Genomic DNA, 24392 nt, shown 5'->3' with positions numbered 1-24392 from the left:
AGATTAAGGATTTTTCAACTTGGGCAGCATTTTCGAAAATCAAGTATAATTATTTCCTTGTAATCAAGAACTTACCCATATCTTCAGGTAAGTCAATCTTGGCTAGGTATTGAAAACTCATTTAAATGGGTAGGTAAGCGATGGAAATAATGTAATTTGTCTGAACAGAGCAAGATATCAAAATCCCTCCAGAGCAGTTCTTATGCAACAGATAGTTTTATCCCATTCCTTGTCTCATGTTCCATTTATTTCAGAGGGCATTGTTGCATTATTGCTACACAAATAGAGCTTTTTTCATGAAACAAATGGTTTAAAAATAGGACTGTCTGAGAAAAAGGACCGAACAGATAAATGTTTTACTATTGTAGGATGAAATTATTGGAAATATTGGATTAATTAAATCTACTTCTTTCTTTGTTTCTCCTAGTCTTTTAGGGGCTAACTTCAGCTGCAGCATAGCACCAAGTGTCTGGTTGACACTGGTCAACAGACAGTGGTTCTTATAAAACAGAGATCTGGTTTCCTCGTTAGTCCTCTGGGAATAATTATTCATATTGAAAGGCTGAAGCTGGACTTGAATGAATTCCAGGCTTTCTTGGGTTCCTTTTTTCTGTGTTTTTTTTTTTTTCTTTTATTTTGTGGAGAGCAGCAGGAATGCAGATAGTGACTTGAATGAAATCTTTACTATGTTTGGAACTCTCCAGCTTTTGTGTCTTTAACATCCAGCTCTGGTATCCTTAACGATTTTTTTTATTTTTACTTTTTCCCTCTAAGGAAGTGGACTACACGTCAGAAATAATGCCTGTAAAAAATAAATTGAAAGAAAATGAATGTCTCCCCTTGGTTTTTCTGGTGCAAATGAAGTTGGTCATTCTTCTGAGGCAGTATCTGTAAAATGCATTCTAAAAATGGACAAATTGTTGTGCTGTTATTCTGACTTCATCCATCTTTTCTTTAAAACTTTATCAGACAAAGACAATAAAAAAAGAATGTTAATTAAGCTCTGATGTAATCTTTAGGGCAGAAAAAAGGTTAATGACCAAGTCTTGCACAGTTGGTTATGCAAGGTAGACAACTAATGTAGGTTTATTATGAATTTGTCTACTAGATTTCACCTATGCACTTTGGGGAATCAGAATCAGAATCAGAGGTGCTGTTGAGCACTATTAATTTTTTTTAGTAGACTTTGCATCTTACTCAGATGAGGTGCTTGGAAAGTAAGCTCGTTCGTTTTGCCGTACTGCTGTCAAAATGCATATTTTGACATTTCTAATATTGTCACTCAGTAGGATTCTGGTCTGTGAAGAAAAGACTGCAGTGACTGCAACTGTCCTTTTTTAGCTTTCACTTTTTACTGTAAATCGAGCTTTTACTGAGACAGCCCATTGAATTTACAAACTAAGTAAATCTGACCCTCTAAAAAATAATAAAAAATGTCTTAAATCCCTGTGATATTTTTGTTAGGAATCTTATGAAATAATATTTTATGCTAAGAAAAAAAATAGGCAACCTGTGGTGAGTATGACTTACCCATCAAATATTTAAGTTACCAGTTGTGTGTTAATGGCTCTTATGTTACAAGGATACTTCCCAAAATACAGGAATGAGGCATGGATCGGGACAGCAGGAAATGGCAAGCAGCACTACTGTCAATTGTATGCATGTACAGATGTGCAAAGAAGAGTAAAGTACTCTGTACTCTTTGTCAACCTCCCACTTGACCTATTTTACTCTTTTCACTTCAGCATTAGTTTTTATTTTCTTTAGTTCATGATTTGGAATTCATTAACTAAATCATTGTTAGTTAATGAACTGAGATTTTCTCCTCTGCCTTAATGCCTGCTTCTCAGATGGTATCTACTTCTGTGTTTGAAGGCTATGCGATACTTATGTATTAAATTGAGGTATTTTCTTAACTACTCAGTACAAAAGCAGTTGACTTTTGCACTCTGTGAAAATGTAAGGTAGCCTGTAGACCTAATTCCAGCATATCAAGAAGTATTTATTTCAGTCTTATATTGTTAATAGTTTTTATTCTGAGATGGCAGAGCATTTAGTAGATTTGAGAAGTTATTTCAAAGCTACTACAATGTAGCCTCTGCTTAGTGCTTTGTGACTATGAACTCCATTCTAACAATTCTGAGACATATTGCCAGCCCATCATAGCAAGTAAATATCATTGCGCAATAAAGTAAAAATAAAGATTGCTCATTTCTTTTGCCTGCTCTGTTTGTTTTGTGTGCCATAGAACATTCCAGCTGGGTTTCCCAAGGCATGGGAGCTTCCTGATCAACTCTTTGCTCTAGCTACTTTGAGACCTTAAGCAGAATGAATGAGATCTGTAGCATTTCTAGGGGAAAAGAGATTCCAACAAGGGAACTGAGAAGTTTTTCATGCTCTCCCAGTATTTCCCAGTAGTGATACGCAAAACTGTGTCCTTATGAGGATATTGCAGGGAATGAGGAGACATTGTATCAGAGGTTGAAGCTGTATAAATAACACTTTTATGTATTCAGAGCATGATTTTGAGTGACTTAGGGGTGTGTTTGGTCTCTGAGAGATAAATTTTTTAGATTTAATACACCTGCAGATGTTGTCTTGAATCTTGATGAAAGAAACCATCCAAAGATTACTGTGCCTATAAATGTGTAGATACTGAATACAGACAAAGGCAAAAAGCATCTTTATGTTTTTGTTGTTGTTATTTATTTATTTATTTATGTTTTGGCTTAATTTTGATTGGTGACACAAGCTAACAGTAACAGATGAAGTAGTTTTGGTTTTCTTTCCATCCTTGTGAAAGGAATAGAGCATAAAAAAGAAAGAGAACATGAAGGAGGGGAAAAAGAGGACATATGCCAATATAAATGTTGATGTTGTCTTTTTGAGAAGGGAAGATTTTTCTATTAACAGCACAGTACAATTCCGAAGCTAGTTCAGACAAGTGCATAGTTTCAAATCAAGACAGAGCAAAGTGAAGGTGTTCCTACAGTTTTCATTGAAAACACTGTTGAGTGCCCTGATAGAATGCTGAGGTTCTCAGTGAGACACTTGCATACTGACAAGCAGCTTTTCCCCTTTGGTTAAATCTGTCACCCTGTTTAAAGCAAGGGGAAGCGTGAGTTAGAATTCTTTTTAATCAGTGTATTCAACATAAATTCCATCAGAAATATGCTGAGAGACATGCAGGATGAGCAATATGATGAATGCTTCTGGACTGTGACTGACTATGTGTTGCCATGATGGCAAATGAGGTGTGTAGGTCCTCATTCCAAGGAGGTAGAGGTGCCATCAACAATAAAGGGACAGACATAGCTCTGTGCTGTGGCAAGAACAATTTGTTAACAGGTAAATTTAAAGGGACTGCATAACTTAATGTCATGCAGCTAATCAGGTTTCTGGATGAGAGAATAAGAATGCACCCTTAGGGGATGGTCTTAAAGCAGCTATGAAATCTATCCCTTGTTGTCTAAATTGTCAAATATCTGAAACATTTTACGTATAATCCACTCCCTCCAAATGAATGATGTGTCAGATGTTTCTTGTTTTTGTGAAGATGAGGGCTTTGTTATGAAACCTTTCTCCTAATAGGATCAAAGTAAGAAGAACGTGGTGGGGGAGGGAGAAAAAAATTGAGAAAAAACCCTCAGCGTCTTCTTAAAATGCAGCTGCATTTGTTTTGTAGCTACAAGCAATATTTCTATGCACATTTAGTGCACAGCACAGGTAAAGCAGAAATTCCAAGTGGACTGGGAGTTTAAACCTGCTTTCCCACTTCCTGATATTTTCATGTTTGTTAATTCTCATCTGAGATGAATGTAAAGTACTACAATGATTTTTAAAATGGTGTGCAACTTTTTTACCTTATTGCTTTAATGATATTCTGTTTAAATCCCACTTTAACATTGTTTTTCTTCTGAAATAATTTAATATACCCTTCTGTGTGGTCTAATTTTCATTTGTAGTCACTATGTATCAATACTGCCTCCAGCACAATGCATTTGTGAGCCAAATTCATTTGTTTTGGGTGATGTGGAATGGGTAAAAGCACTGACAAATGCAGTGTGGGCACCTGCTTTTGTATGCTTGATGCATATATTCAGTCAGTGGTAAGTTCTGAACGTCATTCTTAGATGAAGCATAATTATCTCACTGATTTATCTGTGGTGTATGTTTCTTTTCTCTTTATTGCATTGTTCCAAGTTCTTCTGCCTTTGAAGGATCAAGGGGGTTTTGGAACATGCTAGCTTTTCCAGCAGACTTATGCATAACTGTGAAGGGAGCATTGGCCCTGCGGATTTTCATATCCGCAGTTTTTTGTTTTTTTTTTTTTCTCTCTCCCTCTCTTTGTTTGTGATGATTATTTCCTGCACTTGTTCTTGGAAAAGTTGAAGAAGTTGCTTTAGTGCAGATGTTCTGAATCTAACAACTTTGTCTTCTTGTATAGCTGCAAGTGATTAGGAACTGTGGAATCTGACTACTGCTTACAGACAGGACATACATCTTGCCATCTGTCCTACCAAGCAAGATCATCTTTGTCGCAGTTTACATTGTTGAATGCTCCTAAGTGCATCTGTAATAGAAGTTGTCTGTTCGTTGAGGAGTTAGCAATTACTGATTTTTATTTTTTATTTTTTTTTACTATTAATTTATAAATTAACATTTAAATGGTAAGTGTTGCTTGGTGAGTTGGCAGAGGGAGTGAGAACCAATAGCAGATAAACTTAACTTTGTGTTTAAATAAGCATCTTCCAGGATTCTGTGTACACTTCTGTGTAAACTCTTAGCACCTTTTGAGTGTGAAAACCCTAGATCATCCCCAGTTCTAGCTATCAAAACATCTTTTGCTCTGTTATGTTGAATTCTTACTGTCAACAGGTATCTGAAGCAGATTTGAAGTAAGGAAGCACAATCACATCCAGGTATTTGTTTTTTGCTGCCTTAGATCACCATGTTGTAGGAGGACATAATGGATTCTGCATTTGCCGTGCTGCTCTGGTTGAGTGGCTTAACCTTCCAAAAAAGAACCCCAAAACCAAACCCAAAAGTGAAGGTAACATATCATGTTCTGCAAAGAGTGAAGGTACTGGGCAGAAGGCAGCAAAGGGCTGTGAGTGGACAGATTTTGGGGGCACAAATTGGAGTAAATCTTGGGTCAGTTACTGTTTTATGCTTAAGAGACTGCAGACTATATTAGATATTTGCTTTTAATAACTTCTTCTAAAAAAACAGGTGTTGTAATGAAATTCTTGATAGTGTTCCTACTTGTACATTAAATGTTCCATCTTTCTTAACTTTGTTAGCACTAAACACAAAAAAAAATAATCTTTTGAGGAGGAGCCTGAAAATTAGTGTGTGTCTTCGCTGGGATGATGCCCAGGACTAAAGTGTTTACCTCTGTGTCTTTGCTTTGCCTGAGGCATTTGTAATTGCTTCAGCACTGCAAGCTGCCAGGGAGATGGGAGTGTGCATGCGTGTTGGGTGGCAGAGGGAGGGACAGGCTAAGAGAAGAATGCCAAAGTACTCAGTGCCTTCACGGCTGATGGAGAAAACATTTGGCCCTGGGGAAGAATATTTCAGAGAAGTCTTGGAATACCTCCAGATCACAACCACCATATTCTTGATATAGCCACCTAGAGGAGGAAATAAAAAAAGAAGAAAACCACAGCATACTAACTTCTTGCTGCAGAGAGAGTAGACAAGCTAGGAAGCTTGCTGGAGAAAGGAGGGAGCGTCTCTGAGATTTATGGTAGCAGATGGACTGTGCTGTGTTTTCTGGCTCTGATGATAGATGTTAAGTTTAGTCTTTGTCTCGTGCATGCTGAGCTGATAGAAGAGAGAGCATCTTTCGCTAAAGGAGAATAACCTAAGCCAAAAAATAAAAATAAAAATGAGGCAGAATAGAAAAACATTGTAAATTAAAAATATGTGACCTCTATTGCTTATTTTTATATCATAAATGACCCCACATTTAGGTCTGGAACCGAAATTATCTGAAGCTTGTTGATATGTTCACGAAAGAACAAATTCTAGGTAGTATTTCAAGAACTCTCTCTGGGAAACGCAGACTGTGAATCCATTTTCTCCCCTTGTTATGTCACTATTAAAATTAATCGACTTAACCAGGATTTAGTATGGTCTCCTACCTTTAAAATGTATTGGATATAATTTCTTTAAATCATTTTGGAGCACTTAAAAGTGGATAAGCCAGCTTGTGGAATAAACTGACATGCATGAAAATTGGCAGAGTTGTTAAACACTGCACATTTTAATGGTATTTTGTTGGGGTATTATTACTTCAGCTGCACAATTATAGGAGCCTGCTGCATATTAGCAGATGCTTTCTTCATAACCTCCAGCTATATGCACTGAGTTATTTTCTTCTTCAGACTATCATCTTGGTTTTTCCTAGACCACATACATATATATATATATATATATTAATCTGTAGCAGTGCATGCTGAAGGCAATAGAGAGTGTGATACTTTCTGTGTTAGGCAATCAGCATTATCAGCATCTTCTATGTTCAGGATTAGCGTTCTCATTATTATTTGGCATCTGCATTACCTACATGAATCTGTTCAGTCCTGCTTCTCCAGAAGGCAGCTGGGCTTAGACCAGGGGAATGAAGCTACAGAGCTCTTCTGCACTTGTCACTGTACTCAGGAGTTCAGTTTTAATGGCAGCTACAGTTTTCACAGTATGGTTTGCTTAAATATGTAAAAGCTTGTGTTTTATTTGAAGAAACCAGAATATACTAAAAATCATCTTTGTATTTTGGAATAATAAAGGGGCAGAATAAAGCTTTCAAGACTGCACTACAATTTAGTTGCTTTGCCAGGAATAAAATCTGGGTCTCACAAGCCCAATCTTCGTTCTTGATCCACTAGCAAGTAGATGTCTCTGAATTAAGTATGCTACAAGAAATATACCAGCTGGTATCCAGCAGTACAGAAAATGTTGTTCAAAATAGCAAATCAAAAGTAGGTATATGTTTTCCTGAGGGTTGTGAACTTCTTATTTCTTTATTTAAAAACCAGTTTCAGAGAACCATAGCATGACTTGGATTGGAGGCACTTCAGAGTTCATCCAGCCCCAGCGTTTTGCCGTGGAGTGGACTGTCGCCTACTGGTTAGGCTACCATCTAAAACAGGCCCATTCCATGGGCTGTTTCTCTTTTATGAGTGTGGGTGCAGTAAAGTTGAAGCTATTTTCTTGCAGGTACAAATAGTAGAAGTAGGAGCAGTACAGTAATGGGTTTTAAGGAAGGAATGAGTTTTCTCAAGAAGATTGTTGCACAGTTTCCTTCTTACAATATTTTATGTATATACACTACATATATCTAAGTCTCATAAAACAACCCTACATCCCACTCCGAGCTCGACCACGATGCTCTTCAAGGGCTTAACAATTTTGGTCATTGACTTTCATTACTACAGTGAGTTTCACTGGTCAGGTAACTCTCAGTTTCTTCTGCTATTAGTGTTAACTCTGTTTGGCTGAAAAGATGTTACTGTTGTTGGTATCCCAGTACTAGAAAGTGCTGTCTGGGTTATCATTCCAGTTAGTTCTAGATTCAGGAATCCATCTGTGGGTTTTCTAGGCATCTAGATAGCAAATGCTAGTGTCAAAAGAACATTTGACATGTCCTGTATGTCAAAGGCTTGAAAAGAAACTATGAGAATGGTTTCACTCTACAAGAGCAAGTATTTGCATAGAATGTTTTGCTCTCAGTGTCAAGGAGGCCAGTGTTGCATCAAAGCTCATATATTAGAAATAAAAATACTCAGTTGTGTAATTTGCACAAAGTTGGATAAAGGCCATCTTTTCTCCCCTTCTTCAATGTCTTCATGAACAATGCTTCAATGGAAGCAATAATTTCTTCTTTGTTATTGTTTTTATCCATCTCCACTACTTTAAAGTATGTAATTCTTTTTGTTTTGTCAACATTCTTAATATTGTATTATACTTTAAAAATAACTATTTTGGGAATCTTGGTGGTTTTTGGCAAGAACTAAGCACTGATTACTGGGCTATAAATTTGTAGTGGTTTGTTAAAAGGTTAGATTTGCACTAACGTGTCTTGTCACTTTGACCTAGGTGGAATTTAAGAGTGAAAGTAGGGTAAGTTCAGCATATTTTAAAGGACTGTTATTAGTCAAATCCCTGAAAAGCCAAATAAATGTGTCGTTCCATTTTATAACTTTCAGCCAGAGAATTGTGGCTTACTGGTCACTTCATGTATTCTGATCAATGTTTTCCCTGTCAACAGTAGATTTCCTGTCATGGCTCTCCAGTCTCTTCATTGGTTCTTATTTTGTCCTGGTAGAGAATAAAGATCTACTTTAAGTGGAGTTAAAGCTGTGGATAACTTATGAAACTAATTATTTTTGTTAAGATCTTTTCTTTTGAAAAAAACTGGATAAGAGATACAGTGACCAGGAGTGTGCATATCAGTGTGCAGGATATGACCAGGGCTTTTATTTGAGTCTTGATGTGAGTTACAGCATCCAGTAATTCTGCTTTATGGGATCCCTTTTTTTCTCCTTTTCCCCAGAGATGATCTCTGTGTGGGCTGTGAAAGTCTCATGTTCTGATGATGCTGGATTTTCTATGTGTGCACGTTAAGCCTGACAAATTATGGATGAGTCAGATCTGTTGCTTATGTGATTCATGCGTGAGAGTGTATGCACGTGTGTGGGCATTCATGTTTCTTAATGACTTGGAGCTTTTGTTCCAGCAAGCCAAAAGCTCTGTAAAGCTTTATTAAGTACTGGTGGTACTCCTGCTTTGCCCAGATATGATTTCTGTTGAACCAGAATAATTTCTGTGCAGACCTGAACATTTCACAGCCCTGTGCATTAAAGAGGAGCACTTCATTTTCTGCACTGGAATGTGTGACCATGGATGTCTACATCCTTGGGGTGTGTTTGTGTGGATTGCATCTGTGCAGTTTCAAACATCTGCTTCTGTGGAAAACAACTGAGTTTCATTCATTTTTGGTTTATATTTTTTCCTACTAAAATTCCTATATTTGTTTTGTCCTTATTTTGTTCAAAAGAATATTGTGAATTGAAAGACTTTTAAACAAAATGCAGCGCCAGAAAAAGGATATTGCCATTTATTTCATCCTCCTTATGCGTAGACTTCAGCTTAATAATTGCCATCTTTCCATGCCAGTTCTTCAGTCCAGTAAATAAGCTGATTTAATGAGATCTTTCTTTATCTGAGGACCTTTTCAGTATGAAAAGGGAGAGATAAGTGGTAATATTATCTGGCCCACATTATAAGGAGAATTGTTAGATTTTGTAGAAGGAGCATAGGGTTTTATTTAGCAGATGTTCTAACCATTCTGTCCTGGAAGTGGAATCTATCTGCATAATGCAGGCACATTTTGGAGAAGGGGTAGAGCAAAAATAGCAAAAGGTTTAATTTGTTTAGTAATATTTTAAGCAGAATTAAAGGTTTACTTTTAATGTGCATGAGTGCTGAAGGGGGAGGAAACAAACCCTCTCCCTAGAAGTTTCAAAAGTGTTTCTGAAAGGATAAGGGGGGAAGCAGAGAGCATTGTGACCTTGGTCTATCTTTAACAAATGACGTTAAAGTAATGTAAAACATTCATATATGCACCCAAATAAATGAATTGTTGTAGTGGTTTTTTTTTTGTTTTTTTGGTTTTTTTTTTATTTGTTTGTTTTTTTTCTATTATGATTGGTCTTCTATTTTTGACTTCATTTACTACTTCTGTCGGGGGTTGGTTTGGTATAGGCCACTGCTCAGGCTAACTTAGAACTTACTTGGGTACTAACTTTAGTTAATTGCTGGTGTTACCCTACCCACAGCATGTATCAAACCTTGCACAGTGAGAGTGCTGCTCCAGAAATACCAACATGGTTCCCATTTTAACACAGTTTAAGGAAACAAGACATGAAGCTGTAGAAATTCAGACTTCACTGGTTTTGTTCTCCATGCGCATGTTTTCCCTAATTCACTGAGATGAATTCTACTTTCCAGTTTTGTTTAAGTAATTCTTAAGATAAGAATAAAAATACTATTGCTAAAGATTTTATTTTGCTAAAATAAAATCTGAGATTTTTATGTAGAAATATAAATCATGAAATGAGTTGGAGGGAGACAGTGATAGGTTTAAGTGTATATAGAAAGCCTTAGTACTGTCAGGTTTGTTTAGAAAAATTGAGGTATACAGCCTTCTTTGTAATGTTTCAAAGTGTAATAATTCAGCTTCTCATTCTGGTGTAGCCAGTGCATGCATAAATCATGAGCACATTGCATCTTAGAGATGTGATGCTTGTAGTTGTCTGTACAGCTTACTGTATGGTAACTGTTATAATTAATTACTTGACAGGCTGAATGTCTTTGAGCACTTTGTCATCAGTGTGCATGGATGGCAGGTAGCCGGGCTGAAGTGTTAGAGCATTCTCTGGTACACAGCAATATAGAGAGTAGAACTTGGTCCCCTTCCAAGATTTAAATTTGTCCTTGTCTTTCAGAAAAGTGGGTGGCAAAGAAAATGGTGATGCAGTGTCTTCTCAGATTTGCAACTTTTGCCTGCCACCTTGGACTTTGAAATTCAAAATGACCTTCCATCAGTTCATTTGCTCCCTATACCAAGGACACAGTATCTGAATTTCTTGTTGGTAGCTTCTATAGCAGTGTTTAACGTCACAGAATCTCATGGAGAGTTTTCTGTGCATGTGCATATGATACATACTCTTAATTTAGAAGAAAATATGTAAATAATGAAAACTTCAAGTTCGTGGTGATCTGGAGCAGGGTGTTGGTGAGAAATTTGGGTAATTGTGACCATGGGTCTGGATCATCCTGCACATGTAGTATTTCCTCATTATATAATGCTTAGGCTGTATGGCATGTGCATTCAGCAAGCTTCTTGAGACTTTAATAGGCTAGAAAAGTAGGGGGAAAAGAATTGCAAGCACTTCAATCATCAAGTCTAGTTTCTTTATATAAATGAGTAAACAGCAGAACAATGACAACTCCTTGCCTCAGTTCTTTGGTTAGGTTAAGGAGTGAACTTCTGCTGGTGTATTTGTTCTGTACACGTTCAGGCAAAACAATGAATGCTTAAATTACATGGCCTGTTACTGTTTCTAACTTCTGAAGTACCTTTTTGTTGAGGTGTTGAGAGTGAAAAACTGCTCTGTGATTCCTGTCTTGCTTGTCTAATGAAGGTAACAGTTGGTTTATCATCAGAAGCATTTTTTCTTCCAGTTAAGAAAGAAGACCTTTTTTTAGAAATGTATTATCTTTATGTTTATGGTGGATTAACAGAGAGAGATGCACTGTGATCACTTCTTTGATGTGTATTTTGCATTGTTTTGAGATGTAAGACAATGACTCTGTTTTTCTTCTGAATCTTCTAGTTTATGGAAACGTGAAAAAAACACTTAAGTTTTCTCCACCTAGATTTTTTCATGAGTTTCACTTAGGTCCAGATTTCAGCCCACATTCAAGGCATTTTTATCAGCACTGAAAGCACTAAGGAAGATTTTTACAACAACAAATTTTCTCAAATTCATGTCTTAAAGGTTTTGTTAATTCTTAGACAAGTATTCTTCTTTTCTGATTCTTAGAATTAGCTAAGCTGCTGGTTAGTTAAAATAATTCCTTTTTCCTGACTAATTATTTGATTCACCACCATGCAGTTCAGTGCTTCATATTTTTAATCTTTTGTCTTGAAAGGCAGGTGTTTTACTACTGCTTTAAATGTCTGAGAATTGCTGATGAACTGTCTCTTCAATACTGAATATTTCTTTTTTTTTTTTTTTTTTTTTTTTTGTAATCATCTCCTAGGAGTCTATGAAATAGACCAAGGACCCCTCTGCTAGGCTCTGCACAAAGACAAAATAGAGACGGTAGATGACTGCAGAGGGATGGTGACTGAAAGGTAGGTGAGCGACTGCATTTGTTTCAGTGGGTAAATGCTGATGTCATGGAGAAATTAGATTATGAGTTGCTATCTGGGAAATAGCTGAGAGACAGCTTTATAGATAATTACAAGTATTCTACCTTTGTGTACATCTAAACTAAGAAAGGAAGTAGGAAAAATAGAAATGGGAGGAATTCAATTCAAACAGAATCTGTAGTTCTCCTTCATTGTCTTCCGTCATTCAATTATTCTCATCTTTGAAAAGAGAAGCTGAAAATGAGAATGTTTATTTAAAGAAAAAATGAAAGAGTAACTGTAAGACTAAAGCATTCGTAGGTGGCAAAGACTATTTCAAGGTACTATTTTGGAGGCTACACACAAATGTTTACCATTGGTTTAAAAAAGACTACGGAAAAAAGAGCCTGTATAGTTAAATGACAAGCTAGAGGAAACTATTAAAAGCAAGAGGACATCTTTATTAAAGCTAAGGCTGTATTCTAAGGAGGAAAATAGGAGAAAAAAGTGGAAAAGAAGTTGAACCAAAAGAACAGGAACTGAACAAAACAAAAACTGCTCTATGAAGATAAACATTGAATAAGTGCTTTTTTTCCCCCTGTCTTTAAATAATCTAGTAGAAGGAAGCCAGTTAAGAGTTTGTGGGTCCTACACATAGGGGCAGCAGAAAATGAATGCTACATTAAAAAGCCACGTCAGAAAACTGCATAATTATTGTGTGTATGCATGTGCTCTCCACTGAAATGTGTGGGATGCTTCCTGTTTTGAAACTCTTCTTACGGGATGCTTATGAGGCTGCTGCTCTCAACTGAAAGCATTTGTAGGAGAGGTGGAAACAATTGCATGTTCCCATGTAGCTTGCCAAGTTTTTAAGGAACTGAAAAGTGAAATAGACCAGCTACAGAGTGTGATGTGCAGCCTCTAGCTTTAAAGTGTCTTGGTGGCTGAGGATGTGAAGATGAGTAATTTGTTGTCACATTTTAGAAAGCATTCATTTGGAATCTAGGAACCTCTAAACTGGTAAGTCTCTTATTTAAACTCAAAGGGTTAATTTAGGTAATGGATTAGTGAATGTGTTAGGAAGGACACTGGATAGATACGATAAAGATGCATGGAAAGCATTGATTTCTGTGAACAGGAGCGTGATGAAGAGACAGGCTAATATTAGCCTTCAGCTACTTGAAAGGGTGCCTACAAAGATGATGGAACTAATGTTCTTGGTAGTAGAAAACTAATGTAGCAGGAGGAGGACAGTTAATATGCTTAGGTTACAGATTAGAACATTCTGATTGGACAGTTTGAGAAAATCCATTTCTCTAGGAGCTACATCGGGTGGGTGTTGGGTCACTCCTCATGGAGGTTTTCAAGTGTCAGCTGGACAAAGTCATAGCTTTCCTGATCTACTGTGAATTCTAGTAGCATGTTGAGCTGGATGACTTCCAGAGATCCTTTTCAACCATTGTTTTTGTGATTGCCTTGCTAAAATTCTGTGGTCTTTTGGAGGACTTAACAAGAATGCAGATGAAAAAGATGAAAAAATATGCTGTTTATTGTTTTACTTACATTTTGGGAAGTCATTCAAAGTCCTTACTATAAATCTTTGAAGGAATAAGACAGGCACAGGTTAGAGGGTAGGGCTGGCAACTTTGTAAATAATTGGTTAAATGATTGGAATCAAGACACCAGGACAAAATGTGGTTAATTCTCACAGGAGCTGGAAATCACCAGTGAATTTCCAAAGAAATCTCTGTGGGTTCCGGGGAGGATTGTTACATTCCTGAGTGGCTTCAACAAAAGTTGAAGGATGATGATGAGATTTGTTTCAGATGTTGCGTTATTCAAGACAAAAGAAGGTAAAAAGGGAGTAGAATGAAAAACTACAGAAGAAACTTATAGAATTAAGTGGCCATTAAAATGGCAGATTTAATTCAGATCAGTAATGGTAAAATGTTTTGAGCTGACTCTTGAATATCAAGGGCGAGATCTTGTGATTAGAAACAGCATTTTTATGAAAAAATCACAGTCACAAAGAAAACTTGTCAGAAGTAGCACTAAAAGGCTAGCGACCAAAATATCATCTGGCCATTCTAAATTTATGGTGTGTTTAGCTCTGAAATACAGTGTACTATTTTAGTTTCACATCTTGAAATGGGGAGTAAGATAGGAGAGGATTCAGGAAAAAAGGGCATAAGGAATGAAGAGGGGGTAACAAGATGACAGAAGTATGGGACAGCTTCTGTGTAAGAACAACTGGGAGACTAGGTGAGAGCTTCTCAGTGTGAGGAGAGATTTTGGCCAGATGGTAATAATGGTTCATATCTATAAAACTGTAAGAGCTGTAAGTTGTGCGGAGTGGGAAATGAAGACTCCTTGCTTGCTTATTTTTGTATCAAAAGAGTTATCAGCTGAAAAAGGCAAGGAGAGCTTTCAAAGCAAGGGAAGAAGTTTTCCTTTGCGCACACAGTGTGTAGATTACTTCTAGAGTTCCTTGCTACAGGAAGCTGTACGTAATGTATGGGCATAATGAACTGCTGAACAAAGTTGGAAAAGGGAGGAAAAAAACCTTATGAAAAGGTGCTAGCTCTAGGTCAGGTAGTTAATCATTTGAAAATTGTAGAAAGCTGTGTGGTACGTGTTTTGGGGGCAGAGGAGCATATTTCTGCATAATTGCTCTGTTTTTCACTGTTGCCCTTGGCTGCTTCTGGAGGCAAGCTAGTGGGTCAGACAGGATGTGTAGTCTGAATGAGTATGGTTATTCCTTGTGGGCTAAACATCCAGTCTGGTCTACTGTGACAATTCTGATACACTCGTTCATAAATAGTAAGGTTGCAGAGTGCAGTCCCAGAATAGAACTCTCTTGGTAGAACTACTTTTAAAAATATTGAGCTGTTATATAATTTGTGGTCTTATGCTGAACGTAGAGACTTTTCCTCACTGTAAAATGAATGCTTATTTTGGCACTTGATAAATTATCATCCAATTAGCATGTTCAGGATGTTTCATTGAGGGTTCAGAGTCTAGTCCAAAATCATACTTTTCTGACTTCATTCCCTTTACAGCCTTTACTGCTTGTCAGAGAGAGTGTTAGTAAAAAAAACAACAAAACCTTATCTTGCTATATAAGCACTAGTGGAACTTGCTTCTGTGTAGAGACAGGGGACTTTGAGGGGAGAGATGAGTAAGATGAAATGGGAAAGAATAGAGTGGGTATAAAGAGTGAGAAGAGTGCTGAACTCAGAGATACAAGTTAATACAAGAGACAAAATGTCGGAGTTCTATTACAACAGTCAGTGAGGCAAGGGTAAAAGTGTTAGAGCAATGAGAGAAGGTCAAGGGAGAAGATCTACTGGATAATGATTAGGTTTAATTGAAGGAATTAAATGAGGAGAGATAAGTATGAGAAAGTGCTGAAGAAATTTATTAAAAAATAACAAAACTGGATTTTAGGGTCTTAGAAGGAAGCAGCTGCTAGGAATTAAATAAACTAAGTCTCTCTTTTCAGTCAGTGGCTTTGGGACGAAAGGTGTGTGGATCCATGCCAGTAGTAAAGAGAAGTTTGCTACATCAATATCTGTATTTCTTCCAGGAAGTTTTCTGAGGATACTTGAAATAAAAGTGAAATAAAAACACATGGGAAGGGAAAACAGGTTTTTTCTTTTTGTTGTTGTTAATTTTTATTTTTTATTTTTTATTTTATTTTTGTTATTCTAGAGAGCATGGAAACTCCTGGTAAGGAATTATTTGACTATAGCAGATTAAAAAAAGAACATAGGTGATGAAATGGAGGCTTCTGGGAATTTTAGGAAATGTAGCCAAAATTTCGAAGGACAAAGATCATACCAACATTTAAGACAGTGACATGCTGAGTCTAGAGGAAAGAATGTTTTCCTGTACTGAAAAAGGGGATACGAGGGTGTGATTTTGGTCAAATGGATGGGAATCAAAGAATAAAAAACAGTTACAAGAGAAAAAAGGAGGAGGAATATAGTGTAGGCCATTACCAATTAAAAGTATCACTTAACTCAGATGGTTCTTAAATCACCTCATTCTTTGAGCTCATCCAGGTATGGGAAAGTCTTTCCTCATGTCCCTTCTACCTCTTCTTGTATGTTCCTTGTGGTGCTGTGTGTGTGGTAATGGGAGGTTTCCCTTTGTGACCATGCATAGGGCGTTGCAACAAATGAAACATGAAAGTGAAAAGCTTGTTTGTGGTTGTAGTTGTTGGATATTTCTTATGTTACAAGTAATCTCCATTGTTTCAAAACAGAAACAGAAATTTCTAGGTAGAATGAAGGAGCTTCATTCTCTTTCAGAAGCTCTGTGCCTGATATGTTACATAATTGCGCTCTACCAAGCTGTGAAGGTTTTTGTGTTGTGAACTGATGAACTATGCCATACTCTCTGTGTAGAAGGTGAAGGAGGATCATGGGCTATTTTTCCTTGTCTTGGTTGTCGAAAATATCAAGAGAATTTGTAGAAAAGGGTACTGTTTTGAGACCCTTTGAGCCATCTCTGTTGATACAGATTTGGTGTGGTTTTCTTTTGTTTGTGGTTGCTGTTATATTATTTTACTGCATGTGAATATGATTTTTATTTATTTATTTATCTGTTTTTACACTTGCAATGTGTGCATTAACACAGTGTGTACTCTCTGTTAGCTCTGGAAGTCCTTCTGCATGACATCATTGAAAGTGGCTGGAATTACTTTTCACTCACCTTCAGGTTGCATTTTTCTAAAATATGGTGGAATTGACTGCTGGAAAACATGCAAGATTGACAGCCCTGGAAATTGAAAACCATGTTTATCAGTGGACTAGATAACACTGCATAGTTTGTACAAACTCTATATTGTGTCAGTATGACTCATGATTAAACTGCTGAAATGACCTCTGCTTGAGTTATTTATGGAGCACTGAAGGTATGCAAAGATTTTTGAACAGTGAGAACTGTGTTTCAATTTGCTTTCATATCTTATTGTATGATGTATTTGTTACAGTGTAAACATAAGTTTGTACCTTTAAAGAAAAAAGGACTCAGAAGTCCACACGGGATTTTCCGTGCAGAAAAGATGTGTTTATCTAAAATTGTATTTGTTAGTTGTAGAGTTTTATATGGTTGCAGTAACTGAACAAGTACATGATAAAATGACGTCTTATCTTAAGAATTTAAGAAACAGAATGTATCAAGGTGTGTATCACTTCAGCAATACAGAGTCTTCATGAGGTCATTCTGTGACTATCTCATAGTGCAGAAGTGGTATGTAATGGAGGAGAGAGTTGGCCTGGTAAAAGGATGTAGGGAAATTTTTGCTTTCAAATGCTGTATGTAGTATGCAAATCCCATTCTTTCTCAATGGTGAAGCATGCTCAGGTATAGAATAACAAGTGCACCATACTAGATAACTTCTGTTATTACTCCTTGAGAACTTGAATATCATTCAAATCATGTCTGTCTTTGAGTTATGCATCTCATAGCACTGATTTAAATTTCTAATTTTTTCCCCTGTCCAAATGCACACAATATCAGCAAGTTTCTTGTTTTCTCTGTTGTGTCCAGTCTGTTTTCTTCTCAGTCCCTTTCTAGGTCAAACTTTGCATTTCATTATTACACAAGACTCCTGGTGGAGAGACCCTGCATCCCTGACATTTTCTTTCTGGACTCTTTATTTTGAGTTCCAACAATTCAATTCCATAGACCATTCTCATAGCACAGAGGGGGCATATTTATGATCCTTGTGTCTTGTTACATCACTATGTAAACTGGCACTTTTCTACTCTGTCTTACTCATTCTTTAACATCACACCTACAGCCCAAAGGCAGGTGATAGCTGGGCATTATTCCTTAGATATTTTATTGTACTTTTGAGTTTCCTTGTATCATTGGCAGGCTATTTGCAAGTTTTTTGCTTGTTTTCACACTTATTTTCTTTGACTTGCTATTCCTTCTAAAGCTTTATGCAGGAACTTTTGTTCTGTAAGTAATTTTAACATTATGTGTTTGTAAAGTAATGTGCAAACATCATCAAAGCAGAGGGCTGGTAAAAAAGGGAGAAGAAATAAAACAACGGGATTACAGAAGAGCAGGAGAAGTGGTAGGAAATAACAAAGCATACTTAATACCCCCACGATTCTGAGGAAAGAAATAAAAACAGATGCAAGAAATATAATATTTGAGCATTTTCTTTGTTTTTGTTTTGTTTTGGTTTTAAAAAACAACAACAACAAAAACAAACATGAATACCCTGTTGTGAATATTCAATAAAAAGAAGGTTTTGGCTGTCTCAGAATGGAGAGGAGCTGAGATCTGCAGCAGCTCATAAAGTTGAGGGACATATGTTTTTTCATTGGTTGGTGGGTCTGCAGCTCAGGGTAAAATACAGGAGTGTACTCAAATATGTGCTATCCTCCCTGAGGATTGAGAGGGATTCTGGCACAGCTTGTATGCAATTAGGTTGATGGTGTGTATTATAGCCTGGATTAGCCAGCAGCCACCTCAGGAATGGTTTGGCCTGGGGAAGCAGGATGTTGCATTTCTTCTGTGGTGTATGGAGGGTAGAAGGAGGTGGTCTGCAACAGAGGGTGAGAGGGAGAGTGGAAAGTGGAATGTCTGTGTTGTAGGACGTGCACTGTGTTTTAATGAACATAACCGAGCACAAAGAGGAATCCTGGCTATACCTTATGGCTTTTGGAAGCTGATCATGGTGGCCTTGAGCAACTGTAGCTGAGGATGTTCCTGATGGTAGGTCACCCGGCTTTGCCTGATGGTGTGCTGGAGAGCTGTGGCTGTGGGGAGAGAGCTCTCAAAGGTTTTCTAACTAGCTTTTTACACCTGTGGGTGTACTAGGTGCCATAAAGCATAGGGTAGATGGGAATGTCCTATTTAGGCACCTGCGAGAGTGCTAGGAAAAACTTAGATGCAATAAAATAGTGTAGGAAAGCTGGAAAAAGCTTTTAGTTTTAGAAAATTGGGGAGAGTATGTAATCTATACATTTCTGTTTGTGAGCTCAAGGTGACTTTTGACAATTTAACTCTCTGAATCTTAGATCTCTCAAAAGGAACAGGCTGAGTTTTCCAGGGTATGCCGTCTGTGCATACGTACTGTATGCTTATAAGATTCCAAAGTGATAAATGAATAATGATGTATCCAAAGCTGAAGAAGTCTAAAGTGATTTTGGATATGATGAAGACATCAGTGACGCTTTATGCAATTTGGTCTTTGACTGATGGAAACTGTCAGCTGCTGAGAAACCGTTGGGGAAGGTGTCACCAGACAAATTGGATTTTCATGGCATTGTTACTTTGTGAAATAACTTTATGGAATGGATTTTTTTTTTTTTTTATTTTATTATTATTATTATTTTTATTCAGAAAGCTCTTAAATACAAATGATTAAAAAAGAGTAATTATTAGCAATTAAGTAAAACCTTGGAGATATAAGGGAAGTTAAAAAAAATACAAACACACTTTTGAAGAAGGATACTTCCAGCCTCAGAATAGCTCTGTGTGTGTGTATGTGTGTGTATGTGTATATATGTGTCTATATATATATATTAAGAAACAAATGCATTGAGTAGAGCAGTGTGTGTTCTGAAGGAAGCCCCCAAATGGCTTCTTTGTATTGGAACAAAAATGTCAGGAGATGTTCCACAGGTAACTTGAGTTTATTTGATTTATCCTTATTCATTGTTTGACAGCTTCATCAGGTGCGTTCCACTAGGTAGAATGTATTTCTGCTGTGTCAGTTTTTACTACTTCTAAACAAAATGTAACTTAAATTTTTAAAAATGGTGTTGGAGGAAGAAAATCAACTAGTTGTTTTTTTTTTCTCTCCTTAGAAGGATTTCTTTTTCTATCTCTCCCTATCTAGCAGAAGGAACCAAGATTGCATTGCTAGGAAGCTCAGGCATTCTTAGGGATATTTCCTGATATCTATGAGACGGTTTTATGTGAATACATGTGATTTTAAGTGTAAGCATTATGTTAATTTGGAACTTTACCTTTCATCTTTTAATTTAGTTGATCTTCTTAAAAGAACATTCTACAGATGAAATCTTACAGGATTTCATTGCTTCTAATTTCACCTCATGTATTTTAGGAAAATGATTATGAAATTGATCCTTCGCAGAAAATAGAAAATATGTCTTTGGTCTTGGGAGACATAGTGAAAAATTAACCAAAGGTAGATGATGGTTTAGGAAAATACAACTGGAGCCAATATTTTCCTTTCAAATTGGTTGTTCTAGTTTCTGGTAGGTTATGAAGGTTTTATATGCTTCTGATAGATATCTTCAAAAGATAGAATTGTTAGTCACATATTTAATGTTCCTAATTAAAAAATACAGGCTTGCATGATGTCTTCAAATATTCTGAATATTAACACAACTGAATGTGATATAAAAGATATTTTTATGTTTTTCCTGCTGCAGTTCTCATTTGAACTAGATATCTAAGTAAAAAATCTGATATGGAAGAGTATTGTGGGAATTAGTGAATCATGGAATGGCTTCAGCTGGAAAGGACCTTAAAGTCCATCCAGCTCCAACCACTGCTGTGGGCAGGGCTGCCACCCATCAGATCAGGCTGCCCAGGGCCCCACCCAACCTGGCCTTGAGCACCTCCAGGGATGGGGTATCTGCACCTCCTCCTGGCAGTTTGTGCTGGGGACTCACTGCCTTCTATGTAAATAAATACAGTATGGAAAAATAAAATAGATGTTTCCCTTTGAACAGTACGTTAATCATAGGATTGGAATAGACATTAAAATTCTTTAATCTGCATATAACATTGACATAAATGCATGGGAAAACTTTTGCTGAAGCAGAAAAAAAACTTAAATTGTAATCTTTGAGATGGTAATGGTAATGATCAAGGAAAGTGGGATAGTTGCCTGCTTACCCCAGGCTTTCTCTGTTATTGTTGCATAGAGACTGCATGGTTCAGTTCACTCGAGTATTCTCCTCAGGATACTATCTCTATTACCTATCCAAGAACTGACATTGTAACCAGAAGATTGGTGAGATGAATAGGTGTTTTGAGAGCTTGTCTTGATGGAAAAACTACATATAAATGAGGAGACAGGGAACAGAAGTGTTCCATAGCAGTGGTATGGAATCAGAGGTCTGAGTCTCTGCTTTGTATCAGCGTGATAAACCTTACTGTTGCTTAAGGTGTGGATATAAGGAGAGTGGCTGTTAGTTATTAATGGGAAGATATAGTTGGCTGAGAAGGACTTAAGAGGTGGGAATCTGAAATGTGTTTGCAAATGCCTGTGTGCAGAAGAGAGTGGATTCAGCAGGTGTATTTCTTCCACTGTATCTCATCTGTCAAAGTTGTGGCCATTGTGAATTGCTGAAATTTGTTTAAAAGCCATTGCTCTGTAAAATTGTACAAAAATGACAACAACAAAAACAACAACAAAAACACAAAAAGAAAAACAACAACCCAAAAAAGTAGAACCAAACACAACAGAAGATTAAATTTTCCTTAATTATTTGACTGAAGCAGTCATTTCATGACATTCTGGAGCTCCTTCAGCAGTTCTTCTAAGTAGTAACTGCTTGAACACAATCTTTATTTTGGAAGTTTACCTAGTATTAGTGTGCAGAATATCCTGACAGTTCTGTTTTAGCAGTACAATTTTCTCCTTTATATTTGTGATTTAACGTAATGTTTTTGAAACAATATTCATTAGGAAAGTTAATTCCAAGTACTATCAAGCACTTCTGTACAGTGACTTACAAAACAGTAGATATTTATTTATTTTTAGACTTTTCATTCTACAGCTTTCAGTTAGATATTTGATTGAAAGTAACCAAAACAGCCCCCCCAAAGAACACAAGTATTTGAAGTTGCTTTATTACCATCTTGCTTCAGTTTTTTCTTATATCCATGTACAAATTTTGTCATTTTTCCTGTGCAGCTTGTAAATACAAAAATACTTTTCCAGATGGCTACAATGATAATGTGATGGGATGAACTTCTGCCTTAATTATTTAACAAAAACTACTCAAATCTGTGTTTTCTCTTCCCAGTTTATCTAGAATTCAAGAACTAAACTTGCATTACTTTCATGTTACCATATTTTCCAAGTCACTGTGCATGCAAACCTGAAATTGTATAAAAACTTTCACCTAACTCCAACATTTACCTTCCTCATTCTGCTATTGACCAAAAATATATTCTTTTTCTAGCCAAATGTTTTCAGCTGGTTATCTAAGTGCATTGTCTTCTGCTGCTCCATTGCATGCAATTCAGCTCAGTCATCAATTACAGCATTTTTGTTCACTCAAGTCATGGGTCTTTGAAAGTATACTGGGTTTTTGAAAGTATACGTTTCTTTATATTCTTTTGCCATATTTTATCCCTCAGGAACATATCAGAGATTTAGGAAGCATTTGTTCAAGAGCGACTAGCAGCCTTGCTGGCTAAAATAATAAAAACTTCTGAAGCTTAATTTTATATTGTGTTTTGTAGAGGATGGCAGTTGTGAGAAGCTGTATTTTATGTCTGGGGGAGTCTGTTGATACTGAAGTCTTTGTTGACTCAGTTGTAAACTGGAGACATATATCTTTCCATACTGTAGGTCTTTCTAATAGATTAGTGAGGGAATATTAAAGACAAAATGCAATGGACTGGGTATCTGGGCACTATTTCATATTGCAGTTAGGGCTTAGGCACTGTAGTATGTGATCTGAAAAAGGCCGTGCAATGCATTTTTCTGTGCTTTGCAGTCAGACATTCACTTTTCACTAGATTTTATAAATAATGTGTAACTATGGGTTTGTATGTACCACACAGCAATAAAAGTTAGTAAAATGAAGCCTATGAATGTCATGCAGTGCAGATTCAGATCTTTGCAGAGTTCAGGGACACAAGGCTGGGCTGCAAGGATCCCGCCCCACATGTGGCCCTTGTCAGTGCTCAGTCCCTTTGCAAAGCTCTGTCACTTTTACATTCATCAGAATACTGGAGCAAGGGCTGTCTACTGAACTGCTTTTTCTCACAGTATCTGTGAGTACTATACAACTATGTGAACTGGTAAGAGAACTGTTTTCCCCTTTCTTTCTGTAGATCAGCTTGTGTTATATGCTGTGTTGATGGTGTTGGGCTTGTGCCCTAAGAAAAAGGCATGTAGTTTTCCAGTAAGAGTTTCAACTGAAAAAACAGAATGTGAGCTTGGTATAGATAGAAAGGAAAAGAAGAAAAGCAAGGGTGTGTAAATGGATCTTGAATCACTAGAGTTTGTCCCCTCTGTGTCCTTGTACTGCCTGGTGATTCTTCCCTCTTGGTTCATTTCTCTAATCTCATTTCTTCCCTTTAGCCGCTAAACTTCCTCTGGTTCTTCTTCTGACTTTCTCTGTTGCTCAGACTTTACTTGCAAGCAGTGATTACTATTTCTTTGTTTTTCTCTAAAGTTACTTTTAAAGGAAGGTCTGTGTTATCCTTTAGCATTTCTCCATCTGTCTCCTTAGACTGACTTCTATTTACCAGACAGAAAATATGTGAGCATCCCTAGCATCCCTAGCATTGTGCTGGGTAGGCTGTTCTGGGTGACCATAGCAGTAGACTGGCTGTAAGGGGAAAGAAACTAAGGATTAGTCAACAGAGAAGGAGTAGGGGAGAAAAAATAAACCCCCCAAAACTTGTGGTTTTGTTCTAATTTTCACTGACACTGTACTGGTATAACTACTTTTATTCTTATCTTTTGTGATTCTGTTCTGTATGGACCTGCTGGGTTGGTTGGTGCATGCATAAGGATGCTACCATCCACAAGCATTCTGCCCACAGATGAGACAGTCATGCCCACAGCATGATGAATGAGATCTGAAGCATCATTAAAAGCTTGCTTTATTCATCTTTTGAAAGCTACCTTCATGGTTATCACAAATATTGCAGCTCTTTGAGCAGCCCTGGAGAACTAGCTTTTGTGACAGAATATTCTTTTGCTGTCACTATAAGCAACAGATTTTAGCAGGCTTTTGGCAGACTGTCTCTATGAATTTAAGGATTGATTTTTGTTTTTCACTGTGTTAGTCAATGACAGTTGATGGGTAACTGCCTCTTGCGGATCTTAAAATTCATGCCACTGCAGCAATGAGTGGTGACATTAAAAAAAAAATAAAAAAATAGTTAAAGCAACTTGTTAATCAGTTTGCTAATTGAAACTGAGTCTCACTTTATGAGAATACAAATTAGAAGGACCTGGTCAGTTGCATAGCGAACAGTCTACATTACTAGGTCCGGTGATATGACAGGATGGCAAATGCTTCAACTTCTGCACTGAAGGTCCAGAGCCTCCAGATTCAACTCTTTTAAATGGTTATTTTTGAGCTATTGCTATAATCTAATTGAGTATCTGAGTGATAAATAGGTATTTCTAAAGCTGTTTATAACAAGGGGTTTATCTTAAAGTGATGATATTGTAAGGAGGTGTAGCTTTTATTTGTGGATTTGACAGGAACACAGAATT

The 24392-nt window shown here is 36.9% G+C and overlaps 1 protein-coding gene across 5 annotated transcripts in view; it reads left to right on the top strand.

Annotated features, from left to right (window-relative positions):
* The window catches only part of SEMA5A (semaphorin 5A), a 316527-nt gene that overhangs the window by 65155 nt on the left and 226980 nt on the right, over nt 1-24392 (top strand). For all 5 annotated transcript variants that reach the window (XM_032442465.1, XM_015854392.2, XM_015854395.2 and 2 more), the window contains exon 2: nt 11833-11926. The gene's annotated coding sequence lies outside the window, so the exon portion shown is untranslated. The remainder of the gene's footprint in view (nt 1-11832; nt 11927-24392) is intronic.

The sequence above is a fragment of the Coturnix japonica genome, chromosome 2 (genome assembly GCF_001577835.2).
Source record: "Coturnix japonica isolate 7356 chromosome 2, Coturnix japonica 2.1, whole genome shotgun sequence".
NCBI classification, from domain to species: Eukaryota; Metazoa; Chordata; class Aves; order Galliformes; family Phasianidae; genus Coturnix; species Coturnix japonica.
This window is presented reverse-complemented; position numbering and strand designations above follow the sequence as displayed.